Raw genomic sequence first — 6,367 nt, 5'->3', positions numbered from 1 at the left:
TGGCAGGTCAATATCTTTAATGTATATAGATGCAAAAATCCTCATTTATTAGCAATTGAATACAGCGACATTTCCAAAAAAATTATACACCAAGATCAAATGGGATTAATCCCTGGGATGCTTGGATAGTTTGACATATGTAAGTCAATAAATGTGATGCACCACATCAACAATATCAAAGGCAAACGCCCTATGATTATCTCAATGGATGCTGAAAAAGCATTTGACAAAATTCAACATCCCTTCGTGATAAAGGTTCTCAACTAATTAGGTATAGAAGGAGAGCATCTCAACACAATTAAAGCCATAGATGACAAACCCGCCACTAATATGATCTTGAATGGGGAAAAGTTGAAAGCTTTTCCCTTAAGAATTTGAACAATACAAGGAATTAGGTATAGAAGGAGAGCATCTCAACACAATTAAAGCCATAGATGACAAACCCGCCACTGATATGATCTTGAATGGGGAAAAGTTGAAAGCTTTTCCCTTAAGAATTTGAACAATACAAGTATGCCCACTCTCTCCACTCCTATTCAACAAAGTATTGGAAGTACTAGCCAAAGCAATCAGGGAAAAGAAGGAAATAGAGGGCATCTATATTGGAAAATATGAAGTCAAATTGTTCCCATTTGCAGATGACATGAGCCTATATATGGAGAAGCCTAAAGACTCTACAAACAAACAAACAAAAACAAACAAACAAACAAACAAAAAAACCCCCTCTTTGAGCCAATAAATGATTTCAGCAAATTTTCAGTATACAAGATCAACACACAAAAATCAGTAGCATTTTTATACTCCCACAATGAACTAGCCGAAAAAAGAAATCAAGAAAACTAGCTCATTTACAATAGTCACCCCCAAAATAAAATACCTAGGAATAAAGTTAACCATGGATGTGTAAGATCTCTACTATGAAAACTACACATCTCTATTGAGAGAAATTAAAGAGGACACATGAAGATGGGAAGATATCCCATGCTCTTGGATTGGAAGAATTAACATGGTGAAAATGTCCATACTACCCAAAGTGATCTACAGATTCAACACAATCCCCATCAAAATACCAATGACAGGGCCGACCCTGTGGCGCACTCGGAATAGTGCGGCGCTCCCGTCGCGGGTTCGGATCCTATATAGGGATGGCCGGTGTGCTCACTGGCTGAGCGCGGTGAGGGCGACACCAAGCCAAGGGTTCCAATCCCCTTATCAGTCACACACACACACACACAAAAAAATACCAATGACATTAGTCATAGAAATGGAAAAAAAAATCTTAACATTTTTATGGATCAACTTTAGAATTGTACATAGAAATGCTAAGCTTGGGAAAAACAGAAAACTTTCCCAGGACTAAAGTCTCTGTTGTAGATAAAAAAAATTTTAACACAGCAAAAATGCTTGCTTTAAGGACAGTCATCCTTGGTGCAGCTAAACCTAATGATGGAAAGTATATGAGCTAAAGGCTTCAAGGTTGATGGTTGGGGAATGTTCCTCATCTCACCTTCAGCTGTTTCTTTAAGTTTCTTGGAGAACTAAGTGTTGCCATGATGATTATCTCATGGTTCTTTTTATAACCACCTGTGTTCTTTCTCTGTAACTTTCTTGCCTGGACAATAAAAACTGAGAGAAAACCTGATTCAGCATTATTCCTAGGAAACCTTCTCTTTTGAAGGAATTGCTCCTGGAATTAACCCTTTAGGGCCTCTCACTGCTCTGGAGAAATTGGCTTTGAGAAATCCTTTGCATCTCCATCACCTTGGGAGAGGTGACAACTCAAAAGGGATTAAAGCATTAAATGTACATCCTGAAACTATAAAAGTCCCCAAAGAAAACATAGGTGAAACATTTCAAGAAGTAGGAATAAGATCAGACTTTATGAATATGACCCCAAAAGTACAGGCAACAAAAGGAAAAATAAACAAATGGAATAATTCAAACTGCAAAGCTTCTGCACAGCAAAACAATTAACAGAGTGAAAAGACGACTAACATAGTGGGAAAAAATACATGCAAAATATGTATCCAACAAAAGATAAAGATCCAGAATATACAAGGAGCTCACACAACTTAGTGAAAAAAACAAGTGAAGTGATAAAAGAAAAAAATGAGCAAAGAAACTGAATAGGCATTTCTCAAAGGAAGGTATAAGAATGGCCAACAGACACATGAAAAAAATGCTCAAAATCACTCGGCATCCAGGAAATGCAAATTGAAACCCCACTGAGATAAGATCTCAGTCCAGTTTGACTGGCTGTCATCAAAAAGACTGAGAATAACAAGTGCTGGTGAGGTTGCAGAGAAAGGGGAACACTCTTACACTGTTCGTGGGACTGTAAAATGGTGCAGCCATTACGGAAAATGGTATAGAGGTTCCCCAGACTACAGATAGAACTGCCACATGACCCAGCTGTCCCACTGCTGGGTATATACCCAAAGGAATGGCAATCATCATGCAGAAGGGACACCTGTACTCCCATGTTTATTGCAGCTCTATTTACAATAGCCAAGAGTTGGAACCAGCCTAAATGCCCATCATCAGACAGGTGGATAAGGAGAAAGTGGCATATATACACAGTGGAATACTACTCTGCTATAAAAAAGAATGAAATTCTGCCATTCACAGGAATATGGATGAATTTAGAGAACATTATGTTAAGTGAAATAAGCCAGGCATGGAAAGAGAAATGTCTCATCTTCTCACTTATATGTGGGAGCTAATAAAAAATAAACAAACAAATAAATAAATAGACAAACAAACAAAAAAGATACAACAAGCACAATAATTCATTGAACTTTTTGCAAGAAGAGAGGAGAACTGAGTTTGCTGGGGTGTGAAGGGGGCAGAGAAAGAAGGGAATGGGAGGAATTGGTAAAGGTCCACAAAAATTGATTACATTGTATAATGATAAATAAAAAATAAATATAAATGAATAAATAAATGAATAAATAATAGACAAATAGGTCAAAGGAACAGAGTAGGGAGCTTACAAATATGAGGGTACTTCAAAAAGTTCATGGAAAGATTCATATATCTTTCAATTCTATGTTTTTCATGAATTTCTTGAAGTTCTCTCATAGACCCAAACTGCTAACAGGTCTTGTTGTGTATCTATTGAGAAATTAAAATTTTTTTCTTGGATAGAACCATCACAGCTCATCTGATTATTCCTATTTGAGAATGTTTTTCATTAAATGTTAAGAAAATTAGAAAATTTGACTTAGCTTGTTTTGGGAAGCTATTGCCTATTTTGATCACTGAAGAAAGCAATGATGCAAGTTGTGTTAGGAAAAAGAAGACTTTATTAATTTCAACAATGTGTTTGTAATAGAGAAAATATCATCTATCCTTGTCAACAAATACACAGAACGGCTCAAGAGTGGAGGGCTGCCTAGGGAAAGGCAGAAGAAGCAGAAGGTTTCAGAGAAGCAGAAACCTGTATCCACACAACTGAGGAGGCCTGGCATGTTTGTAACAAAGCAGAATGTTACATCCCCAGATATTTCAGTTTGTCTCAAAAAAGTGATCAAGTTCTCTGTGGAGGTATTTTTTGACCATTTTTAGCCATGCTGAGCTACCTCATCATCATGAACAGCACTTTGTCCTTTGTGAAATTGGCTGTGTTAAATATTCTTTCCAGGAATGTATTATGGCAGATTTCCACAGTTTTATAAATCCTGGTGAAATTCCATGAGGATTTCACTTTCATTGTGACTATAGTCACAAGACTGCTATTTCAAACTTTGAATCTGGGCATGACCAAGCAACTGTGTTACAAAACCTTTATGTATTTATTCATCCAAACCCAGGCAACTAAGCACCTTTCTACTTCAAGTCTGATGATTGAGCCAGAGTCAACTGGTGTTTGAAGCATATGGGGAAGGCATCAGAAATCAGGCAAAATATGGAACTTCTCACTGTAGAGGACCTTGCAGTGGGGATCTAGCATCAAAAATTTCTCAAGGAGCCCTATAAGACCTGGATTCAAAGTGTTCTAGGTGGGGCCATGTGGGATATTCTAGCAACACAAGGTGCAAATGGCATGAAGAAAATTATGTCCTCTGCTGTTCTTTAACTATTTGCAAGAAGAGTGCATACTGCATCAGTAATTCTCTGGCCACTCTCTTTGGAATCCAGCTCACAGAGTCTCATGTACCACTACGAGATTTTGAGGGCAGTAGTAAGTAGTGTGACACCAAAAATTGTTCTATTGGATACAGGGTATTACCAGTAGTTAAGGGTTGAGGGTCCAGGCTTCTCTCATTTCAACTCTAATAGTCAGGAACAAAGATCAAACATGCCTACTGGTGATTACCCATCTGGGGTGAAAACTTCTAGCCCAGACAGAAGCATTTTGGGAAGAAGGATTATCTGCTTAGTAGAGAGCACATCCAATTCCTCCAGCAATATCCACAAATTCTCCAACTGTGAGACTTCACTTTCACCTTACACATCCCTTATCTTAATTAACAATGGTACATTTTTTTTGAATTTCTGGAAAAATAACAGGCCCAATTTCCGTTCTGACTACAGTCATATTATTCCAGTAGGCCTGACTTAATGACATAAATTCTTTAAAAGCAGAGAGTTTTCACTGGCTGTCGGCAGAAGAGATGGAGAATTTCAAAGCATGAGAGGGATTCAGTGTGAGGGAAGTTCTGTATTCCTGAGATGTAGGGAGACTCAGAGCAGCCTTTCAGAGCTGAGAGAAGTTCCTGGCTGATAGCCATAAAAAAAAAATGGGGACTTATCCTACTGCTATAAGGAACAGAACTATGCCAATAACAGGAATAAGCTTGGAAGAGAACCCTTTGTTTCAGATGAGAACACAGATGGTTGACACCTTGATTTTATCCCTGTGAGCCCCTGAGTAGAGAACCCAGCCATGTCATCCTAAATCTCTGACCTACAAAACTGTAAGATTATAAATGGATGCTGTTTTAAACTTGTGGTAGTTTGTTACACACCAAGATAAAGCTAATACTAGTTGTTACTCTATGGGCTGGAAGTTTTAGAGATTCATAGGGATAGTCTGGCAAAGAGATTGTGCTAAGTAAAAATGATTGGATCTGGAAAGTTTTAATATAGGAATATTTATTAAATTGATAACAACATAAATCATTAACTTATCAGTCCATCTTCACTGGGAAATCTGAATTAAGATAAGCTTTCTGAAATAACAGATACATGAAAGATTAATGTCAATATCTAGTAATAATAAATGTGTAGAAATACTGAAGCATACAGTGCTTTCATAGGAACCAATTTTAAAACTATTTGTAATTATAGCTGCTTTATATTGGTTTTGGAGTGTGGTAGGTCTATAACAAGAGGCATTTTCAGAAGTCAAAATGAACTCTGTTAACGATATATATACATAAATTATGTTGATTTTTAAAAGAAATGTAACTATCCAGGTATGTTTAAAAAGTCATAATATAAACATATGATTTCAAGGAAAAAATATTACTCTGGTAGAAATTTTGCTTTCTTTTTTTTTTTTTGTCTTTTTCATGACTGGTAAGGGGATCGCAACCCTTGGTGTGGTGTCACACCACGCTCAAAAACATATGATTTCAAGGAAAAAATATTACTCTGGTAGAAATTTTGCTTTCTTTTTTTTTTTGTCTTTTTCGTGACCGGTAAGGGGATCGCAACCCTTGGTGTGCTGTCGCACCACGCTCAACCAGTGAGCGCACCGGCCATTCCTATATAGTATCCAAACCCGCGGCAGGAGCGTCGCTGCGCTCTCAGCTGCCGCACTCTCCCGAGTGCGCCACGGGGCTGGCCCGAAATTTTGCTTTCTGTATTATAAGACACAAGAGTGTTGCGTCTAAGTAATGAAAGAATAAGGGGTTTGTCTTGTATTTGCTTTATTAGATAGATAGGAGCAAAGGTAAAACACTGAACGTAAATAGAGATATGTGGCTTCATTGCCTTGTTTCTGACTTCCCGTAGGAATGTTTCTAAGTTTCACCATTCTTTAGTAGGATTGCTGTTGGTTTCTGTTAGACAAACTTTAACAGGTTAAGAAAGCTCCCTTTTCTCCCTAGATTCCTAATAAAAATATTTCTTTCTTCTTTATTTCCTGAAAGAATGTTTAATAGCTAAGAATTTTTTTTTCCCTCAAAGGACTTGCAAAAATTATTCAGAAAGCTCTTTGTTCCTAGAGTCTTTTTGTGAGGAATTTTAAATTACCAACTGAATCTATTAATATTTATATTAATACTTCCTATTTACTTGTGAGTCAATTTTGTTTATATTTTTCTAGAAAAATATCTATTATATGTAAGTTTTCAAATTTATATGTACAGAATTGTTTAAAGTGCTTTCTTATTTTAAAAACTAGTTTGGGAGACATTTG

General features: G+C 36.9%; 1 pseudogene; it reads left to right on the top strand.

Moving 5' to 3' along the window:
• Positions 1 to 1,400: 1,400 nt before the first annotated feature.
• LOC103602957 lies at positions 1,401 to 4,478 on the top strand (annotated as a pseudogene).
• The last annotated feature ends 1,889 nt before the right edge of the window (positions 4,479 to 6,367 follow it).

The sequence above is a fragment of the Galeopterus variegatus genome, unplaced genomic scaffold, assembly GCF_000696425.1.
Source record: "Galeopterus variegatus unplaced genomic scaffold, G_variegatus-3.0.2 Scaffold4383, whole genome shotgun sequence".
In the NCBI taxonomy this organism is placed as follows: Eukaryota; Metazoa; Chordata; class Mammalia; order Dermoptera; family Cynocephalidae; genus Galeopterus; species Galeopterus variegatus.
Note: the sequence above shows the minus strand (reverse complement) of the source record. Positions and strands in the feature narration are given on the sequence as shown.